The 22733-nt window shown below is 39.9% G+C and overlaps 1 long non-coding RNA gene across 2 annotated transcripts in view; it reads right to left on the reverse strand.

Moving 5' to 3' along the window:
- Nucleotides 1-22733, reverse strand: part of LOC142059791 (uncharacterized) — a 95328-nt gene that overhangs the window by 68071 nt on the left and 4524 nt on the right. For both annotated transcript variants that reach the window (XR_012661515.1, XR_012661516.1), the window contains one exon: nt 19797-19861. This is a non-coding gene — a long non-coding RNA (uncharacterized LOC142059791). The remainder of the gene's footprint in view (nt 1-19796; nt 19862-22733) is intronic.

The following is a 22733-nucleotide window of genomic DNA, read 5'->3' on the forward strand; positions in this document are numbered from 1 at the left end:
AGAGGGTAATGTGAATCTGATGAGAAAGGCCACAAGGAGGTGAGAGACAAGAGGGGGGAGAGTAAGAGGCAGGGAGTGCTAAATTCAGAATGAGCCCTTTTTAGGATATTTCTCCATTTTAATTTTATTTGAATTTGTACCATGTTTCTGTGGAAACCCATTTGATCAAGAAATCTAACATACAATCTAAGACTGGAACTGTGAACTCTGCTGTTCAGACTAGCAGTGCAGATCTGAACAGCTTGAATACTGCATGAGCTAGAACCTGCTTTGAATTGACAGCGGTGACAACCATCTTTTAGTGACTTTTTGCAGTGTGATAGGACATAATCTCCTCTGCCAAATGACACGTTATCCTGTTCACAGATAGACTGGAAAAGGAGTTCCTAGTTAGCAGAATTAAGAAACTACAGGTAAAAAAGGAAACCTATTGTATTCAGTCCAGTAACTTGAAAATTACTCTGAAAGTGCAACCCTCATTTGAGATGGTGGCAGAGTTACAGCAGCTGAGAAATGCTGCCCAAGTGCTTTGCCTGTGCAGGCCAGACATAGGTTGAATACGTCAGGGACAACTGAGGGTGGCATCACCTTCAACAGGTTAACATGTAGTGTCCCTCTTTCCTCCTGTGGTTGGTCCACCCAGAGCCTGTGCTGCTTCTTGTGCAGGGCAGTATCAGCTTACCCAGGAGCAGCTCTTCAACTTAGAAGCCAGAACCTGGCTTGTGCTGCACAGGAGCCTGCAGTAGCAGCCTGCTCGTGGAGTTGTCTGAGCAAATCTTGTTTTTATCTACATGGCTAGTGTTAAAGAGCTTTCCTCTCTTGCAGTCCCCACCCTATATGAATGGAACTGCAGTATATACAAGTACTTCGATATGTCTTCTACGTTTTTGCATAGGTGAGATAGTGAGCATAGTGGTATATTGGTGTAAGTCTGACAATGGTTCTGACAGTGGTGTGACTCTCTTGGTGGTAAGGAAATTCTAAACTATCATGATTGCTGAGTTGCAGACTTTCAAATGTTGAGCAGACCTAAATGTTGTATTTATAAAGGGGAGTAGATGTAAAGGCTGTGCTCAGATTAATTCAAAATGACTTTAAAATATCTTTTACTTTTTGCACAAATATTGTTTTAGTGTTTTCAACACTGAGATATGGATGCTGTGCAAAAGAAAGCATGGGTTTTGGAAAAAGTCCGTGTGCTGTTATGTACTATTTGGTTGAAACTAAACTGGGAATGTGGTCAAGAGTGTGAAGCTCTTCTGTGGAGACTGGAAGCTTGCTGAAGTGTACTTCATCTGTGATTGGCACCCAGAAATTGTTTACTGAATTGCTAGAAAAAGCCACTTTTTTTTGAAAATATTTGCATTTAAGCAGACACTGCTGCTGCTTTGAGCATGCACCATCTGATTATTGCCCTACTCCCTGTGATCAGGTATCTTCTGCTCTGCTTGTGCTAATGTACGACAGTTCTCCCTCTAAAGTGGTAGTTACTTTGTTGTGATTTAAAAGACTGTGTAAGATGCAGTGCAATGGTTGTTAAGGCCTTGTGCATCCAAATTTAGAAACACTTTCTAACAGTGGGTTTCAAAGTCTTACAACTATTTTTTGCTTTAGAAAGAAATCACTAAATCCTGTGAAAACAACCTGCCAAGGCATGGAAAATTTGAGGCAAACTTTAAAATAGAAAGCAAAATGCCTCCTGGCGTTTTACTGTATAATAGCTCCTATTCAGTTTGTATGCAGTTGCAACTCTTGTTGACTCTAACAAGAGCTGGATTTATGTCAGGACTTGCATAGTTCCATAGTTTCTAAGATATCAAAGCATATGAAACAATTGAATGTGTTTTGAACTTATGTGAGGTTTGAAAACTTATTTTCTTCATAGTGCTGCATTTGCATCCAGAAGATTTAAACTTTCAGCAAATGAAATTTACAGTCTAGAGATAAACTTCTGTTTTCCTCCTATCTGTTTAAATAAATATTACTACTCGTTCTCTTGTGAGTATGTGGTTTGGGTTTCTATGAAAGAAAAATATGAAAGAAAAATATGCACTATGTGCATACTGAGGTTGATGGCATTTTGAAACTTAAGTTTGAACAGGTACAAGGATATAGCTACAAGGTGCAGGCACTTGTGCCATTTCATTTCTTTATATGGAAGGTTTCTGAATCTTAAGGTCATATACCAAAATTTTCCCATGTTCCAATGCAAAACCTGTTTCTTCCACATGTCATGTCCTTTGCACAGCTTGACAGATATTGGGCCAGACATTTATTGATGTAAGCAATGTTGCATTCTAAAATTTAGCAGAGCTATTTTGATTTTAACTGAGAAAGGAATTGGCTTTTAGTTTCTTGGAGGTCTTCTCCCATTTGATCTTTCAAATCTTGAGGCAAAGAATATAAATAAAAAACACAGAAGTCTACAACTTTCTCCAGTTTTCTGGAGTACAAGTGAAATGGCAGAATTTTGTGCTGAAGTTGAAAGTAAAGGTGTCTCGCTTTGAACGCCCTTGAAGTCATGTGCTTATCAAATGTACTAGGTGAAACTCTATAGGCAGGTATTACATAAGTGACTATGTTTTGTGGCAACTCGTGTGGGGATGGTAGCAATCCATCTTTAAAGTTAAATACAAAATGTATACAACTTTTGAAACATTTGTTAAGATATAGAAGCAACGCTGGTCTCCTTTGAAACAAAGACTAGAAGAGGGTAACTGTAAAGAGCACTATAGTGCAACATGCTTCAACCTGTGGTCTCTAATCTGACTGAACTGCAAGTGATCACAGAGGCGTCAAAATATTATCTGTGAAATGTTTGCCAAAAACTGAAGTGCTGACAGGCTTAGCTGGAGTCTGACTTCTGGTGATTGTTAGTGCTTGCTGGCAGCACAGCTGCAAATTTCTAGAAATGGGCAGCAAGCAATTTGAATGCTAAAATTACAATTCTGTGAACTGAACATGACTGTTTAGCTCAATGATAAGTACTGTACTGGCCATCTTTCCAACAAAGAATGAGGACCACAACTCTTCTAAGGCAAGTCAAAGCAACTAGACTCATCCCTCCCTCCCCTCTTTTCCCTTTCCCTTCTCTAATTTTGAGGTTTCAACATAAGTGTCCTGAATAGAGAACTCATTACTTGCCTGTGCTATTTGAGAATGCCTTTAGTTTCCCATTTGCTTTGGAATCTTGTTGGTACAGGAATGGGCAATGGTGATTTTAAATATGTTTAGGGCTTTTAATTGAAAGGGAGATCATGCTGTAATTCTACCACCTTTTCAAACTAATAGAAAACTATCAATGAGTGTGGGCAAAAATTAGGAATATGCATGAGATGAATGGCTTTAGACACTTATGTATATCTTCAGACATCACATTCTATCTCAGGAAATAAATACTGTCTCCTTCTGGTCAGAATCTAATATAAAGGTTATAGCACAATACAGTATTATTTGCATGAATCTTATTATTCACATATGATGATGATTTTTTTCTTCTTTGATGTACCTCTCTAGGCACTGCAGTTAATACAGTTCTTAAAGTGGTCCTCATCTTTGCTGTGTTCCTTCTTCACTCTTGGTTGTACTTGAATTCTGTAGTTTAATGATAGTTCTACCTTCAGTGATTTGTAGCTGCTACAAGGAAAAAGTACTTAATCTTTTGTTCAGCATAACTGTAGCACATAGGATATGTTTCTGTCTGTGTGCAGTTCCTTGATACCTTAACTGCGGCTGCACTTTCAAGAATTTTGTGAAAATATAGAATGTGTAGTCTTCATCTTTATAAAGTAGATTTGTATATACCCTCATTGTTCCCTTTGCCTTCCTGGTTATCCATCCCCTGTCATGATCCTCTTCCCCAGCTGCTTCTCCTGTTTCTTTCACATCCCTCCCTCCTCCCACCCCCCCTCCCCCTCCAATCCTTCTTGTAGCAGCAGTGCCTCTGGCAATATTTCTCCTGTTGTCTTGCTTTAATAACATCACAACTTCCCTGGAGCGCAGTCTTGCAATGCTGACTTGACTAGCTCAGTGTATCAAGGTCGCTCAGCCCCCCCTGCCTACGCCCTTTCCTCCTTGGGGAGATGAAGCGTTGTCAAGGACTGGAAATCTGCCACTCACTCTGATTGTGATTTCTGACCCAAACAGATGTGCTTTCAGATCAGTGTGTTCTATACGTCACCTACACTGATATATTTTGCAGGCATCATTTAGGGCTGGCTCCCCACATCCTATAGTACTCTTTAGAGGAAGGCAGACCCTGTTAGAGTGCTGAATGGTTTAGTAATTGGAATTGTCCTTAAATCCAAAAGTTCCTCACAGGTCATGAGAACCATCAATAATATAAATTTGCTTCATTTAAGCACTGTTTTATCAGTGATTTTAGGCCCACATGGACTGCTTCTGTAACAGGATTGAGTGTTCTAATTCTTTTAGGAAGGAATTTGATTTGATCCTAGAGGCCTTTTCCAACCTTAATGATTCTATGATTCTAAAAGGGAGACTGAAATTCTGTCACATAATGATACTCCTTTTTCTTAATGGGTGTTAAATGGACAAAGATGCATAATATTAAATTAATGCTTGTGTGTTTATGCGTGTGAAAGACTTTTTTATACTGCATGCTTTTGCCTTTTCATCCAGAAACTAGTGCTGTATCTTGATCCAGGAAGCATTTAAATAATGCCTAATGTTAAAAACACGTATAGCTAGTTGAGATCAGCAGGGACTACCTCAAGTTGAAATGCTATTCTGGACTTGGTCCAGAGGGGCAGACAGTGGGAGGTGTTTAACTCCTGATGTATTCCTAAGAAGTAAAAATGCCTCACTTGCCCTGATGTAATTACATCCCCCTCCCTTCTCTTGTCAAGCCTTGTCATCTGTAAGTGTGGGATATGGTATTGTAATGATAGTAGCATGCTCCTTGCAATTCTTTAACTCTTGTGGGTGGGAGGAGATTTTTTAAAAATTGCTTAAGAGTGTTCATTGCAGTTCTTCCAATGGGAGCCAGTTATTCAAAACTACAGATACTGTTATGAAGTTGACAAAATCATTTGACCGCACTGATGATTAATTTATCAAGGGCTTAAAGGCATTAAAGCAGTGACCTGGGAAAAATCATTGGTGTCAAATAAAGTGATGCCTACACTAACAGAGCTGAGGCCTTTTAGCACACACTTTTCATCTAAAAGCTGTTAAAAGAATAGTAAAAATGACAGTGTTCAGAGAACAGGGTAGCCAAAGTCATTTGCAAAGAGAAATAGTGTGATATTTTTGCATGCAGATCTTGATTGTTGCCTGTACTAATCTAGGGCCACAGCAGCAATGAGAGATGAAGGCTGGAGAAAATTTATTCCCAACCTCTTTTTTTTTTTCTTAAAGAAAAATTAAGATTATTTCTATATTATTAAATGCTTGGGTAATAGGAAACCCGTCTCATCTGGAAGTTTTGGATACGTGCATCCATCTAAAGCCTGCTTAAGCTATTCCCAGCAAAAGTATCTACCTGAGAACTGTACATTTTGATAAAGGGGCCTCATTCTGGAATCTATGCATATTCCCTAAGATTATTTGGTGCTCTGATACTGTTGGTTGTCTCCTGGCTCATATTTGTTCATAACATTTATGTAAAGGATTTCTATAAACTCTTCAACATTTAATATAGGTAGTACTGTTAATACTTAAGTCCTTCTGATTCTTGATTAAGTAGAAACTGGGCTTTTATATGCTAAATTCTGTAATTCAGAAGACATTGTGGGAAGGTAAACTTTTATTTTTTGAATGAAAAGCTGATCTCTTTTGCTAAACAGTCCAAGAAACTCATAATTGTGAAACATGTCTGCCTCAATACGTCAACATGACTTCTGAAATAGTTTGGTATGCATATTTTGAACTGGGCCTCAAGGATCATCTGGTCCAACCTTTCATTGGCAAAGACATGGCCTAGACAAGATGGCCCAGCACCCCATCCAGATGAATCTTAAGAGTGTCCAGTGTGGGGGAATCTACTGCTTCCCTGGGGAGATTATTCCAAAGGCCGATTGTTCTCACTGTGAAAAATTTTTCTCTTGTGCCCAATCGGAATCATAGAATTGTTAAGGTTGGAAAAGACCCTTAAGATCATTGAGTCCAACTGCTAACCTATCACTGCCAAGTCCACTAAACCATATCCTCAAGCACCATGTCTACCCTTCTTTTAAGTACCTCCAGGAATGGAGACTCAACCACCTCCCTGGGCAGCCTGTTCCAATGTTTGACAACCCTTTCGGGGAAGAAGTTTTTCTTAATATCCAATCTAAACTTCCCCTGGCACAGCTTGAGGCCATTTCCTCTCATCCTATCTCTTGTTACTAGGGAGAAGAGTCCAACCCCTACTTCGCTACAACCTCCTTTCAGGTAGTTGTAGAGAGTGATAATGTCTCCCCTCAGCCTCCTCTTCTCCAGACTAAACAACCCCAGCTCCCTCAGCCGCTCCTCATCAGACTTGTTTTCCAGACCATTTGCCAACTTCGTTGCCCTTCTTTGGACATGCTCCAGCACCTCAATGTCCTTCTTGTAGTGAGGGACACAAAACTGAACACAGCATTTCAGGTGCGGCCTCACCAGTGCCAAGTACAGGGGCACTGTCACCTCCCTGCTCCCGCTGGCCACACTATTCCTGATACAAGCCAGGATGCTGTTGGCCTTCTTGGCCACCTGATCACACTGCTGGCTCATGTTCAGCTGGCTGTCAACCAACACACCCAGGTCCTTTTCCTCCAGGCAGCTTTCCAGCCACTCCTCCCCAAGCCTGTAGCGTTGCATGGGGTTGTTTGGATCGAAGTGTAGGGCTCGGCACTTGGCCTTGTTGAATCTCATACCATCGGCTCTAGTCCAACGATCCAGCCTGTCCAGGTCCCTCTGCAGAATCTTCCTGCCCTCCAGCAGATCGACACTTCCACCCAGCTTGGTGTCATCTGCAAACTTACGGAGGGTGCACTCAATCCCCTCATCCAGATCATCAATGAAGATATTGAACAGGTCCGGCACAGTACTGAGCCCTGGGGAACATCACTCGTGACTGGCCGCCAACTGGATTTGACTCCCTTCACCACCAGACTCTGGGCTCGGCCGTCCAGCCAGTTTTTAACCCAGCGCAGAGAGCACTTGTCCAAGCTGTGAGCAGCCAGCTTCTCCAGGAGAATGCTGTGGGAGACAGTGTCAAAGGCCTTACTAAAGTCCAAGCAGACAACATCCACAGCCTTCCCCTCATCCACTAATGGATCGCCTTACCATAGAAGGAGACCAGGTTAGTGAGGCAGGACCTCCCTTTCATAAACCCATGCTGGCTGAGCCCAATCCCCTCCCTGGGTGTCCCGCATGTGCTGCGTAATGGCATTCAAGATGATCTGCTCCATGACCTTTCCTGGCACTGAGGGTTAGGCTGACAGGCCTGTAGTTCCCCGGATCCTCCTTCCAACCCTTCTTGTAGAGGGGCATCACATTTGCTAGTTTCCAGACATCTGGGACCTCCCTGGTTGACCCGGACTGCTGATAAATGATGGAGAGTGGCTTGGTGAGCTCCTCTGCCAGCTCCCTCAGTATCCTCGGGTGGATCCCATCTGGTCCCATGGACTTGTGAACATCGAGGTGAGGGAGCAGGTCGGTGACTGCCACCTCTTCAACAACTGGGACTTCATTCTGTATACTATCTCCATCTCCCAGCACAGGGGCCTGACAACCCCGAGGATGACCAGTCTGACTATTAAAGACTGAGGCAAAGAAAGGATTAAGTACCTCAGCCTTCTCCTCGTCTTTTGTGGCAAGGTTACCTTCCACAGCCAACAAAGGAGGGAGATTCTCCCTGGCCCTCCTTTTGTCACTGATATATTCGTAAAAACTTTTTTCGTGTTCTTTAACGGTGGTGGCCAGTTTAAGTTCCAGCTGGGCCTTTGCATTTCTAATCTTTTCCCTGCATAACCTCACAACATCCTTGTAGTCCTCCTGAGTCACCTGCCCCTTCTTCCAAAGGCAGTAACCTCTTCTTTTCTAGCCAAAGTTCACTATTCAGACAAGCCGGTCTTCTCCCCCACCTGCTTGACCTATGGCACATGGGGATGGCCTGCTCCTGTGCATTTGAGGCTTCCTTCTTTAATAACATCCAGCCTTCCTGGACTCCTTTGCCCTTCAGGACTTCAGGACTTCAGCCTCCCAAGGGACTCTGTTAACCAGACTCCTTAACAATCCAAAGTGTGCCCTTCTAAAGTTCAGGGTAGCAGTTTTGCTGACACCCTTCCTTACTTCTCCAAGAATTGAAAACTGTCATGTCATGGTTTCTGAGCCCAAGACAGCCTCCGACCACCACATCACCCACCAGGCCTTCTCTGTTTGTAAACAGCAGGTCCAGTGGGGCACCTCCCCTGGTTGGCTCGCTTACCAGCTGCGTCAGGAAGTTATCTCCCACACACGCCAGGAACCTCTGAGACTGCTTTCTCTCTGCTGTGTTTTTTTTCCAGCAGATATCTGGTAAGTTGAAGTCTCCATGAGAACAAGGGCTAGAGATTGTGAGACTTCAGCCAACTGCTTGTAGAGTACTTCATCTGTCTCCTCATCCTGGTTGGGTGGTCTATAACAGAATCCCACCAGGATGTCTTCCTTATTGGCCTTCCCCCTGATCCTTACCCATAGACACTCAACCTTGTCATTACCGTCGTTGAGTTCTAGACCGTCAAAACACTCTCTAACATACAAGGCTACCCCTCCACCTCTCCTTCCTTGCCTGTCCCTTCTAAAGAGCTTGTAGCCATCCATTGCAGTGCTTCAGTTGTGTGAGTCATCCCACCATGTTTCTGTGATGGCGACCACATCATAGTTTCTCTGACGCGTGATGGCTTCCAGTACCCGTTTATTGCCCAAGCTGTGTGCATTGGTGTAAATGCACTTCAGCTGAGCTATTGATCTCTTCTCCAACACAGGCATGCCACCCCTAGGCTCATTCCTAGCAAGCCTGGTTTCATCCCCTTCCCCCTTTGTATCTAGTTTAAAGCTTTCTCAATGTGGCCTGCTAACTCCTGAGCCGGAATCCTTTTCCCCCTTTGTGACAGGTGAACCCCATCTGTCTCCAGCAGGCCTGGTGCCATGTAAACTGCCCCATGATCAAAAAAACCCAAAATTCCACTGCTGGCACCAGCCTCTGAGCCACGTGTTAATGTCCCTAGGAGTAAATTGTACCCATTACCCCTTGTCTTTTACATATTGTAAAAGACTCCCCTTGTAAAAAGGGAGTCTCCATCTTCTTTGTAATCACCCTTTAAGTACAGGAACACAGTGATAAGGTCTCCCTTAAGAGAGCCTTCTTTTCAGCCTTCTTTTCTCAAGGCTGAACAAACCCAGTTCCCAGTATATTTTAAGATTGTCATAACACTACTTCTTCCCTTATATTTAAAATAGCCTGGAATAATGTAAGTTCTAAGCAGTAATTACTACTATATTAGACATCTTGTCTGCTCCAAGGAAAGTTCAAACCACTCAGATTTAATGATTTGCCATTGTTTAACCCCAGCTGGCAACTAAGCCCCACACAGCCACTCACTCACTTCCCCCCCGGTGGGATGGGGGAGAGAACTAGAAGACTACAAATGAGATAACTTGTGGGTTAAGATAAAGACAGTTTAATAGGTAAATCAGAAGCCATGCACACAAACAAAGCAAAACAAGGAATTCATTCACTGTTTCCCATGGGCTGGCAGGCGATCAGCCATCCCCAGGAAAGCAGGGCTCCATCACACATAACAGTTACTTGGGAAGACAAACACCACCACTCCAGACGTCCCCGCTTCCTCCTTCTTCCCCCAGCTCTATGCTGAGCATGACGCCATATGGTGTGGGACATCCCTTTGGTCAGTTGGGGTCAGCTGTCCTGGCTGTGTCCCCTCCCAACCCCTTGTGCCCCCCCAGCCCACTCGCTGGCGGGGTGGGGTGAGAGGCAAAAAAGGCCTTGACTCTGTGTAAGCCCTGCTCAGCAGGAACTAAAACATGCCTGTGTTATCAGCACTGTTTTGGTCACAAATGTAAAACAGAGCCCCATAATGGCTACTATGAGGAAAATTAACTCTTTTCCAGCCAAAACCAGCCTATGATTATATGTAAAATTATAGCCACTAGTGTGCATCTAGAAAATGCCTACTGTGAGAAGTCTATTATTGCAAGCAGATAAGAAACAGCAATTTACATTTGTGGTGGTTAAATGACAACATTGTATGCCTGAACCTTTGTCCAATATCTACTATTGAACAATGCTGTAATAGAATATGAAGTCTGGGGCAACCCATGCAATAAACAATAGGGGCAATTGTTGTGGTGCTGCAGTTAATGAATGACCCTGCTGACAGAAACAGGCATTACAAAAACAAACAAAAAGCGCCTTTGGTTTAAGGAAGGAAAAATAAATCATCAGATTGCAGCTGGATTGTAAATGAAATAGCACAGCTCCTTTACCTTCAAACATCACTACTGGTTTATGTTTATTAGCAGGCAATATGCATCTGCTGATGTTTTCTCTGAAGTATTTTTAGCCCGTACTTAGCCAGCAAATTTAGAATTTATTTACTAACAAAATCCTTCCCGGGGCACTGACACTGAAGATACAGCTCCAGGAGTTATTTCTCAATGGTGGTGTGGGCTTAGGCAGCTCTCTCAGCCTTGTCTTCTCAGTTCTTAACATTTTTTGAGCAGAGCAGCTTGATGAACAAGAGTGAAGAACTCATTTGAACTAAAACCAATCACTTGTTTCCTTGCTCGGAAGACGGTTGTATTAGTCCAAAGGGCTCTGTAAACAACGGATACTTTTGCTTAAACATGCGTGTGTTGCAATAGATAATTTGCACTGTCTTCCTATGGATGGGAAACCGAGTCTGCAAGTCCAGTGACATTGCCTAGATTTAAAAACAGGGTAGATTTAGCTCCTTTTTTTTCTGTTATTTCACTTCTTTAAACCATTCTGTCTCCAAAACACTCTAAGTGAGAAGCAGATCTCCAAAGAAATATTAATAGCGTGGAGTATAGAAAAACAATTGAATGATTTTTTTTTTTAAATGCCAGTATTGCAGTGTTCTACTTAGTTCACTGGATCCAAGTTAAATAGAAGAGTAGTGGTATTGGGAATTTCTGAAGAAAACTTCTTTTTTACATTGCGCTTGAGTGAAACTGACTTTTCTAAACTTTTTATTATGTACTCTTGTATATATTGTGTGCCTTTTATATTTCAAAATTAGTTTATTTAGAAATGTAAGCTTATAAAATCTAAAAGTTTATATTGACTAGGGACACTGTAGTTGGGACAGATAAGAGGTTTTTTTGAGAGAGTTTTTGCCCATGAAACTTTGAAACTGACTTTCTATCCTCATTCAAAGTATGACTTTCTTTTCTTGGGTTGTTCTACTTGTTGGTAAAGTTATTTTTGTTGTTGAGGCTGAGCAAAGTAAAATTGCAACCAGATGCATTAATTAATGAAAAGAGGAAAAATATTTTAAAATTATACCTTTACTATCACAAGAAAAGCTGGTGATTTTTTTTAAAACTGGGAGTCCTTTAATATAAAATTCCTATTGTGTAAATTCTTTCCTGTACTATCCTGGTAAAAGATTGCCCTGCTTATTATGTGACAGGCTCTCTTACTAGTCAATAACTTGGCATCTGCGTGTTGTCTCTACATGAGGTTTTGTGTAATGCGTTCTTTCAGAGAACGTTGCAATTGGAGCTTAGGTTACAGTTTACCATGGTAATCCTTCAGAGGAACTTACTGTCAAGAGGATATGTGGTTTTTGTTTGTGGTTTTGGTTTTCTTTTTTTAAAAAAACCTGAGCATTTTGAAATGTTTGTGTTTGTCACTGATGTGCTGAACAAGCACTATTCTGAGTTTAGTTTTAAAGGTAAAACTTGTCATTTCATATTCCTCCTTTAATGTTACAATAAAAGTGAGAGAATGATAATTCATTCAGAATCTCTTCCAAACACCTTGTTAAATTTGACTCTCTTCTTTCCTGTTTTTCCCCCCCCCCCCTTCTCCTGTTATTCAAGGTGAGCTTTAGAGATTTCTCTCAGTCTGCATCTGAAGTGGAATCTGAAGAGTAAGAGGCAAGGAATGATTCCCACAGTATGCTAGTGCTTTTGTAGGCCCTAAAAAAGAAGTAAACCAAAGTAAACCAAAACAGGAAGCAACCACATAAGATAGTTTAGCTTTCTATAAAAATTGCCGTGTAAACATTTTTCCCGAGATCCTAAATTAGCCAAGTACTGATTGCTCTTTAACATACTGTGTAGTAAAGTAATTTAGTTGTTCTCTTGAACCATCTTTTTCTATTGCTATAATAGTATATGTTGTATCTTTTGAAGAGAGATGTATTAGCGTTTATGAATAGTAGTTGTCATAGGAAAACTCTCAGTGAGATATCACCTCTAGAGTAAATCTGGAACAGAATGTTACAGAAAAGACACTGTGTTACGTGTATCTGGTTTTGCTTGGTTGTTCCCCTTTAGCCATCTGCCACAAATGGTTTAAAGTTAAATTCAAAGATTGCCATCCCCATATTCTTAAATGAATATTTGCAGTTTATATTTTAGTTTCTTACAGTTTTATAAGTTCCACTAGTTTTCACTGATTGTCTTATGGCTCTCGTTCTGCACAGTTTATTGCACAGAAGTACATGCTGATGTCAGGACTTATGACTTGTAGCTCCAGAGTTTTAGAGCTCCTTGAATGAGGCACCAGATGCACAAGTAAGATAACCCTGTTACCCAGAGAGCCCCTGGGAGTCTTCCTCCGCCTCTCTCACACCACCTTCTCTGCATTAATGGTTTAGATTCAGTTTGTTCAGATTGAAGCTGAGCATACAGACTGAATTTTTATTTGCCTTGAGGGTTTTGTTAAAAATGTGGCAGAAACTATTTAACAAATAGGGCAAACTGAATTAAAGTTGCAAAATTTATTTCATTTTAAAAAATATTCTAGTGATATTAGGCAAGGAATGTCCATAAAACATTGAATCACTTGTGCAAATAGTATAGCTGCTTTTAACTATGCAGATAAAATTCCAGTAAAATAAAGAACAATTTTAATACACTGCAGCATATATTGATTGTATTTAAGCATACTTGAGACAGCTCAGCAGTAAGGTACCTTCTTCTGCAATACTGCTCTCATTTACTCTTCTTCACCTCACACCGAATGCACGCTTCTGTAAAATAGCTAATTTACTGTGGCAGGGCTGGCTTCATGGTATGTCTGTTTTGGTGGTAGGAGCCAGGTTTTTTTGGTCAGAGGACAGGACAGGATAATGGGATACAGGGATTCACTTTCCAGCTTGGCTTCCTTATTTCAGAGTGGGCATGCACAGGAGACACTATTATGGGCTGCTGAAAATGGAGCACTTCTGCAAATGTGGATCCTTAGTTTACGTGATTAAGTGGGAGCTGAGCTCTTCAGAATTTCACCTTTGGGATTTGCTGCCTTCCTTGTTCTACAGATGAGCAGCATTTTCAGCATTTCTCTCTGCATCTCTCTAACAGTGATGTCCTCGAGGGCAGGCCTGTCTCTTGCTACTTTTGCACTAACATGCTCTGTATATGGCAGTATCTTTAATCTCAAGTGGGGCCTCTAGTGAGTCTCTTGGTGCAAATCACAAATGGTGAAGCTCACTGGCAGCAGAATGCTTGGCTCAAAACACTTCCAGTCCAGTGTCACTGAAGTGCAGTTTTAAGTTATTCCTGTATTGCACTTGCCTTAGAAGCGGAGCTTTGTTACTTCAACAATATATGCTTCATGTAATTTTTAATGGGAAAAGGACTGAGACACAGGAGGCTGCTTGATGTAACATTTCCGGTTTCTCTTTTCGCTATGCACCATTGTCTAAACTTAGCCATTACTTTAAATAGTGCTTGGTTGCAATCTCTTTCTCATTTTTCTTTCTTTCTTTTTCTTTTTCTGTGTTATTTATATTTTTTTTTAAAGACATAATAAAAGCATATTCAGGTACTTGTCTTCTTTGGAGAGCTGAATGATTTGTGAAAAATTCTTGCAATTTATGACAGCCACCTGCTCTCATGGTCATAGATTAATAACACCTGGTCAAGCATGAAAACATGCTGAGGCCATCTGCCTCTCCCCCTACAAGGGGGCATTGTAGCGCTGCCTTATTAACTCCACAGCACAGCATCCCATTCAGAAACATATCAGTTCTGTGCAACCCAGCTCATTTGAGAGAGTGTGGGGCCTGTTCACATAGGATTTTGGTAAACAGTGTTTCCATCTGGGCTTCTTTTGCCATAGTGTTGCAAAGTCCTCTGTGTGTGAATTTTTTCAGAAGAGGGTTTATTTGTTAGTTAATATTCCATAGGGATTCTTATGGAACCTCTTGGAACAAACCATAGGGATGCTGCTTGTGTCTGTCTGTGACCATGTCCCACAGGAATGCCTCTGGATTATATGTTCTTGCTTAATTCTGCAAAGTGCTAAAATGTGTTTTCAACTTCAAGCACAAAAATGGTCCTATTGAAATAAGTGCCAGGATATGGAACAAAAAGGATCACTAAATTGAATTTTTATCATTATTTCAAAACAAACAAAAACCAAACCAAAACAAACAAGCAAACAAAAAAAACCCAAACAAAAAAAGAAAAATCTTTCGTGGAGGCCACATTCCACAAAGATACCCATACCAAGAAATCTACATGAACAAATGGTGGCTTATAACCACACTGAAGATATTGCTTAAAATAGTGATGATAATTAGTACCTTCAGGAGCCACCAGCCTGTATTTATATAATACCCAGCTATATCATTAAGTGATCTTATTTTCAGTTTAGTCCTTTCTTTTTCCACAACTATCTGTTCAGATCTTGCAATTCAGTCTGTGAAGCCTGAGACTTGTGTTTGCACTGCAGTCAGCCATGGCTTGAGCCTTTATCCTACAGGTAGATTAGCATGTGCAGAACAGCTTATAGCATTAGTCCAAAAGTTTAGGCTCCTTGGGCCAAAGGCACCTACCAAAGTACCTTGTTATTTCTAGACCAGATCTTGACCATGATCTTATGTGCTATAACAATGCTAATGCTCTGTGTTCTATAAAGCATTTCCAAATCTGAGCAGAAAACAAACAGGTAGATTTTACAGGAGCTATTAGAAATAATGAAGGATGTAAGCAAAAGTCAGATTCTGTGGACGTTAAAGTTGAGCTATAACATTGAAAGAACACATGAGCTATTTTGGAATGAAGTGATGCCTGCCCTTTTTTAGAAGACTGTAGCCCCCTACACCCATTTTTTTCCCTCATATCTATACTGAAATTCCCTTTTGGTGAAAAGAAATATATAACTTCTTTTAAATGAAAATATAAATTACAGTAATACAGTGGGAGTCAGAAGGACATATGCTGAAGTTTCCTTATCTATCCGGTGTAGTTGTGGATATTAGAGGGACTGTGAAGGGCTTTGCTAGTTCTTCCCACTGTGCAGCTCAGCTTTTCAAATTGTTGCTGTCTGGAACTTGTAGAAAAACTTGTGGAAAAATGAACATCTGGGCACAGCACTATATGTGGTTGTATCCCACATTAACTACTTACATCCAAAGATTTTGCTGCTGGACTTTAAATCCTAGGAAGGGAGAAAAATAATTTGCAGGGAGAAAATGAAATATTTTCTTGACTTAAATCGATTGCTTGACCTTATTTATGGAAACAAAATTAGAAAGCCCTCATTCCTCTGCAACAAACTTTTTGTTTTGCTTCATCTCTGATCAGAAAAGAAAACTGATATTAATTGTACTGGTTTTGTCTGGGATAGACTCCAAATTAGCTGAAGTGCCTTATATAGGCACAGGAAAAGTTAGTAAAGAAATGTTTGTGGCCTATTCATGTCTACTCTAATTTACATTTGCTACACAGCTTCCTTTATAGACAGTGGAGAAAAGAGATGGTTCACTTATAGGGAGCTTCATTTGGGGGAAAAGAAAGTGATTGAAAGAGAAGTGCAATTACAAGTAATATGCATTTAAGTCCATTTTTAGACAAGTGCCGTTGTTCAATTTAGAATGCAATATAAAAAAAAAATTTCCACCACGTCCTAAGCAAGCATTTTGTACTGAAAATTTGGAAAATGTAATTCTTTTGATGATGGATTTAACTTAATTATAAAAATTTAAACTGGTTGCTATAAGGGTTATATTATGCACTGTATTTTTATGCTTTGATAAATACTTTTGTGATGTTTAGTCCCAGTTATGTGATAGCTTGTCAAAACACATGAGTCATTCTGAAATGTTTACGTTCTAGAAAGATAGGAATTGCTCTTCCTTTGGAAAACAGAATCAAAAGAGAACATTGATCCGTTTGTGAAGGTAAGAATTATCTTATCCAGTGTATTCTGCCAAAATAGTTTTTAAATTCTGGAAACTCATTCTTATTCAGCAATGGAAATGAAAAATGTATGGAAATGATTTTGCTGTCACCCATTTTCTGCTGGCTTCTTCTTGTGAGCATCCCCCCCCACCTCCCAGGCTGGGATCTCATTTCACCACTAAACGCAGGCAGCAACTTGGTTCAGACCGATCCCAGTTTTGATAGTCTTTTGTGTTTCTTATTGTTTCTTTCTTAACTTTCACAACAAAAAACATTCATACAGGTCAAAGGAAACAGGTTAAATGCACGACAGAACTAGCTGAAGGTTGGTCTGATGAAATAGATTTCTGCTGGTAACAAGACTCAAATGAAATTTGAATATCTTAAAATAGAAACAAGGTAATTAATTAGCAAATTTGGGTTTAAATTTACATTCTAAGAAAAATTAAAATATTCTTTAGCCCTTAAAATGGAGCACTGAAATTACAGTGGAAATACTATAACCTTAATGAAATAAGCGATTGGTTTAAACATAATAAAGAATCAGTATTGTATCATTTGGGATTAAATTGTATTTCAGTCTCAGAAATTTTCACTGGATGAAAATTATTGGTGGCTTTTTTCTTTTATGAGCACAGCTAAAGCAGATAAAAGGCTGGGTAGCTAGAAAAAATATTAGTAGTAGTATGCTGACTGTTCATATATATTAAGCTACGTTTCTCCCTTCCTTCCCAACACACTCTCTAGTCTCTTTCGAAGTGAAAAGTTAAAAGGATATTCTTAATCAAACAGTGTGGCAGAGTAGACAGGGTATAGGACTGAAAGTTTTGTTAACTGAGGCCTGTGCTGACCCTGCCACTGACCAAGAATTACAGAGAAACAACTCTCTTGCCTCCGATAGACACAGCTATTCCTTCTGTCTCCAAACTCTGACTTCTCATCTCTTTTGCCTTTTGTTTTACGGACCACTCCTTCATCTAAAACAGGTGACACCTGTATCTGACAGCAAAATGCCTTCTTAGCAGTCCATAAGACCATGTATGTTTTGGGTTTGCTTTCAAACTTCATACATTTGATTCTCTGGGGCTAATAAAACTGTAAGTAGAAATTAGATTTAGTTTTGAGTAACTTTCAGCTGCCTTGCAACACTGAAAGATTATTTTATCCCCCACACAGGCTAAAATATCCTTATTTGAACTAATCTGCACTATTTGTCAGATCACAGGGGAAGCTGCTTGTTCAGTCTCAAACTGCTATAATTCTCTGGCTGAGAGGAGCTATCTACCACACCTCCTTCAAGGTGGGAATTAGGTTTACAGCCTCAGTCCTAGTGTCTCTACAAACATACACTGAATGGCCAACTTTTGTTGTCATGATCAGTCAAACACTGCAAATATTTCTTTTTATAGGCTTGCAGGGTGCAGATACTATTAATTTCAGAGGGTGTTTGCATCTGCCCTTTATTTGGAGAACGTTGTACATCTTTAACTTGCTAACTATATAGATCATCTATTATGCCTGGGTTTTAATTATTGTGAGTTACTGAAATTAAGGCTTTTAAGTTACATGTCAAGTATTCTCTGCTTAGAGGCTTATATTTTACAAAAGGGCTCTAGTGTGTTGACATTTCAGTTTAGGATCTCACTGGCTACCCTTGGGTGAGTCTGCAGGCATCTGCAAGCTTTCCTCCAAACACATAGTCTGTCAGATTCATCAGACTTCCGTTCTTGCTCTGTCTTCTTGGCCCACATGTTTTTTATCAGTGCAAACTCACTACAAATCTTTAGCTTCTAGTCTATTTAGTTTTGAACCAATACTGCTTTGCAGTCTTTGTGTATAGGAGCCTGTTTGCTACTAGGTGAAGACCTTGTGTTCTTTTACTTTAAAATTAATGCTCTTCCAGTCTAATTTCATACGCTTTCTTGTTGCTGAACTGTAGTCAGTTGACAATTCCCCATGCAGTTTCCCACTGCAAGATTTTTCTACATAGAAGAAGCTCTCTGCTTTGTTTTGCAGCAATATTTTTCCACAGAGATTTCTCATCTCAGTGTTGGCCAATGTTGTGATACATATATTGTGATTTTTGTTTTGCTCTCACTACCCATGGCATTTTCAAGAACATTCTTGTTTGTATAACCAGAACTTAACCTTAGCCATCGACTTAGCACTGTTTACCTATTTTGCTCCTACACGCAATGTGTTAAGGTGCCACAAAAATAGATGTGTATAATCATAAAGGGATAATTCATCCAGAGTTTGATGTAAAGAACACTTCAGCTACTGTAGTTGGTGTAGAATTACTGTAAAAATCAAATGTTTGAAAGAATGAAAGATATATGCTTACTTTAGAAAGTGTAATGTTGAATTAATACTAGAATAAATTAAAAAGTATTCTGAAATCTCAGCCTGAGAGCCAGGATCTGGTATTCCTAATAACACTGATTATGAGCTGCCTTTAGGGAAACTGTAGAATGAAGTATTATTCACTGTAAGGAAGAATTGCAGAGCATTTCTCCAAGATAGTAAATGTAAGCTAGAATTGCACATGTATTAATCTGACATAGAGTTATATTGTTTTAGGGAAATCTGTCTATCTTGCAGTTTATAGATGCATGAGAAGGCCAGCAAAGCACTCAGTAGACTCTCTGCCATTTTCTGCATAGTTGCCAATAATTATGTGTCTCTTTTGAAATGATCTACAAGTAATTCAAATTGATGAGTATATAAGATGTGCCAAATGATTTGGCAAAATATCAGGTATCTCTGAACATGGCAGTTCTTGCTGACCTGCTATATAAAATGACATAATGTGGTGTGACTGACACTGCATAACATTAAGCAGCATGTAGGAAATTGGAAAATACAGAGTTTTCAAGGCCAAGGTAGTGAGAAAACTAAATTTTTGATGGATGCCTACTTAAAAAGAATTCTTGCTGTTTGTGGAATGTCTTTCTGGTCTCGTATTGGAGGACAGAGAATGGATTTTATGTCTGGATATTAGCCTTGGCTCTGATCAGTTAAAAATGCTGTTAAAGATATTGGGAAAGGTGTTAAATTATAGGGTAAACATTTTGATCTACTTAAGATCTGTTTGCTTCTGGATAGAGGGGGAGAAGGAAGTGAAATTTCCTTTAATTAACTGAAACAAAAGCTTAAAAGAAAACATATTAGCTACTATCAGAGACAGGGGTTCTCTTCTGGACTGAGTTTCATGGTTTAACTTCAAACAATAAGTTCCAAGCAATGACATTTAAATATATATTTTCTCTCGTCTGTTAGTACCTTGTCCCATGCACTGATCTCACTGACATGAAATAAGCTTCTCTCAGAGCAACGGGACAAAGGGTGACAGTCTGGTCTGCATGGAAGTACATGTGCTAGCTCTAAACTGAAGAGAATTTACTGGTTATGAATAGGCAAAGGCTTACCTGTGAAAATACGCTGATGCAGATGCTTTACCAGCTTGCCAAAACGCCCTAAAAAATGGTTGTCTCTGTAAAACAAATGGTGCATCTTTTTTCACATTTTCATTCTTATTGTGGTTAGAGTAAAGAAAAGGGATGAGCAGAAGCTGCAAAGCTAACAGGATCTTGCAGACTTACGTTCAGACTAACAGCCTGTGGAAATGGGAGGAAATCATTGACCTAAAGCTTATGAAGCCAGTTTAAACTTTTAAGACTAATAACCTTGTACAAGGAACTAAAAGGATTCTGTGTAGTATGCAAATACTACTGCTAATGTAATTAGTGTTTCTAAAAACTTCGATTTTTTTAGTAGTGCAAAGAAACACATTTTTTGGTGTGGTGGGCTTTTTTTGTATTTTTTGTTTTTGTTGAAGCAAAACTCTGAGCAAGTTGCAAGTACTACAGGAGGAATTCAGGAAGCATTAATTCAGAAAGTAATGACTGTTGCCTTTTCTACCTTTGTTTGAGGGCCATAGTAATTTATAAACCAGTGATATTTCAGTTTGACTTCAGTGCTGATTCAGCTGCCCTTTCTGAGAAGCAAGAGTGGAGCCAAGCCTCTCCAGTGCTTATGTGACTCTTTCAGTACTTACATAGGTATGCTGCTGAATTTTGTGTGTTACCCCTTGAGGTCTGAGTAGAGCAACAAATGAAGGGGAAACTGTACCTTGTTCTTATTCTCTAGGAAGGGAGCATAGTCTACATTTGAGTTCAGCTCAGTGAGATTAGTGTGTTGCACAAGAGAATCCTTAGGGGAATGGGAGCAGCTGAAAGAGTATAAATGAGGTGGGAAATGATATTGTCATCTACATAAAAAAATGCCCTACATTGACAGTGAGAACAGAAGTGAACTATGTGATACTGATTCACTGATATTATCCACCTCTCATTTATCTTATCAGATACCCTGGCTAGAAACACTGCAATAACTATAACACCATCTAAACTGTGTCATTTACCTACTTAGACTAACACAGGCCTATACTTGAGCATAGGCTTTCTCATCACTCATGCTTGTATACCATAAACTTTTCCATTCTTTTTTTTTTGCTAATGGCTGCAGCTCTGGGAATCTTTTTGCTGATATATAGGATGTAAAGATTGTTGTTATTAGCTTAAAATGAAACTGCTATGGATATGAATGATCTGATATGAAAACATGATGAGGTGGATGGAAGTTAGGATGACTCCACTGTTTTACCAGAAATATATATTCTGATAAGGCCTTTCAAGCATTCACCATGTGCATGTATAGGCTGATCAGGATTAAAGTTTAGGTGCATAGTATTCATGTTATAGAAGATTACAGCTGCTCACTTCAAGAGGAGAGACAGGACTATCAGTCAGGTTCTCTCCACTGAAGAGGACAACAGTGACCAGTTGTTTTGGGGTAACCCTGGTAGTCAGCTAAGCCTCACATGGCCACTCACTCACTCTGCACTGGTGGGGTGGGGGAGAGAACTGGAAGACTACAAATGAGAAAACTCGTGGGTTGAGATAAACAGGTGGATTGAGTTTAACAGGTAAAGCAAAATCTCCTCACACAAGCAAAACAAGCCAAGGAATACATTCACTGTTTCCCAAGGGCTGGCAGGTGATCAGCCATCGCCAGGAAAGCAGGGCTCCATCATGCCTAACAGTTACTCGGGAAGACAAACACCACCACTCCAAACGTCCCCGCTTCCTCCTTCTTCCCCCAGCTCTATATGCTGAGCATGACGCCATATGGTGTGGAATATCCCTTTGGTCAGTTGGGGTCAGCTGTCCTGGCTGTGTCCCCTCCCAACCCCTTGTGCCCCCCCAGCCCACTCACTGGTGGGGTGGGGTGAGAGGCAGAAAAGGCCCTGACTCTGTGTAAGCCCTGCTCAGCAGGAACCAAAACGTGCCTGTGTTATCAGCACTGTTTTGGTCACAAATGTAAAACAGAGCCCCATAATGGCTACTATGAGGAAAATTAACTCTTTTCCAGCCAAAACTAGTACCCCAGTGATTTGCTAAACTTCTGTCATTCAGCAAGTGACCAACGAATCAGCAATGCAATTACAGCTTATTATGGTTTGCTATACTTTTTATATAATAGCAAAGATTTCTAGTGTCCTGCCACTGCCTTCCATGACTGCCTTGATCCCATAGAACAACTGTTGTAGTAACACCTTCATTTCTATAAACTAAAACTTTTAAACCACTTCACAAAAATCTGTCAAAGGTGATAAGATCAAAGTCCCGCTGAATCTTCTTTTTGCAAATTTTGTGTGTTGTTTTGATGTACAGAAGCATGTGTATAGTGGAGCATATGAAGCCAAATAAATAGGAAAAAAAATCATATCTATTACTATGAGCAATCTTCCGAAATACAATACTAATAGTTGATGAAAGTTAATCAGTGTTAATGTGATTTATGTGTTTGTCTGCTCTCCACTGTTATTTCCAATTTTTCAACACTGTTTTCCTCTGCAATTTGATTTTAAACTCACAAATTTATGTGACCATTCCCATCTTTTATCATTGGCCCAAATTTAGCCAAGGAGTTGCTCATAATTCTGCTCTTTTACTAGCATGTCACTTTTAATGAATTATGATTCCCCATTTTCCAAGCATATTTTCTAACCATATGTTTCTGTATAGATATCATAACTTTCAAAACTATAAATATAGTTTTATTTTTTTCCCCCATGACTTTTCTGTGCAGTTTGTATGCCTTTAAGCCAATGCTAGTTATTGTGTATTTGTAGAATCTCCTTAGGTGTATGTAAGGTGTGTATAGGTGAAATATGACATGTTATTTTGACTCTGCGTATATTGAAGTCAATAGGGATAACTCTTGGATGCAGAATTACTCATCTGCTTGATTTTTTGCATCATTGAAACCTAAGATCACAGCAATTATTTTAAGCTTTTCTT

Source organism: Phalacrocorax aristotelis, chromosome 7 (genome assembly GCF_949628215.1).
Source record: "Phalacrocorax aristotelis chromosome 7, bGulAri2.1, whole genome shotgun sequence".
Taxonomy (NCBI): Eukaryota; Metazoa; Chordata; class Aves; order Suliformes; family Phalacrocoracidae; genus Phalacrocorax; species Phalacrocorax aristotelis.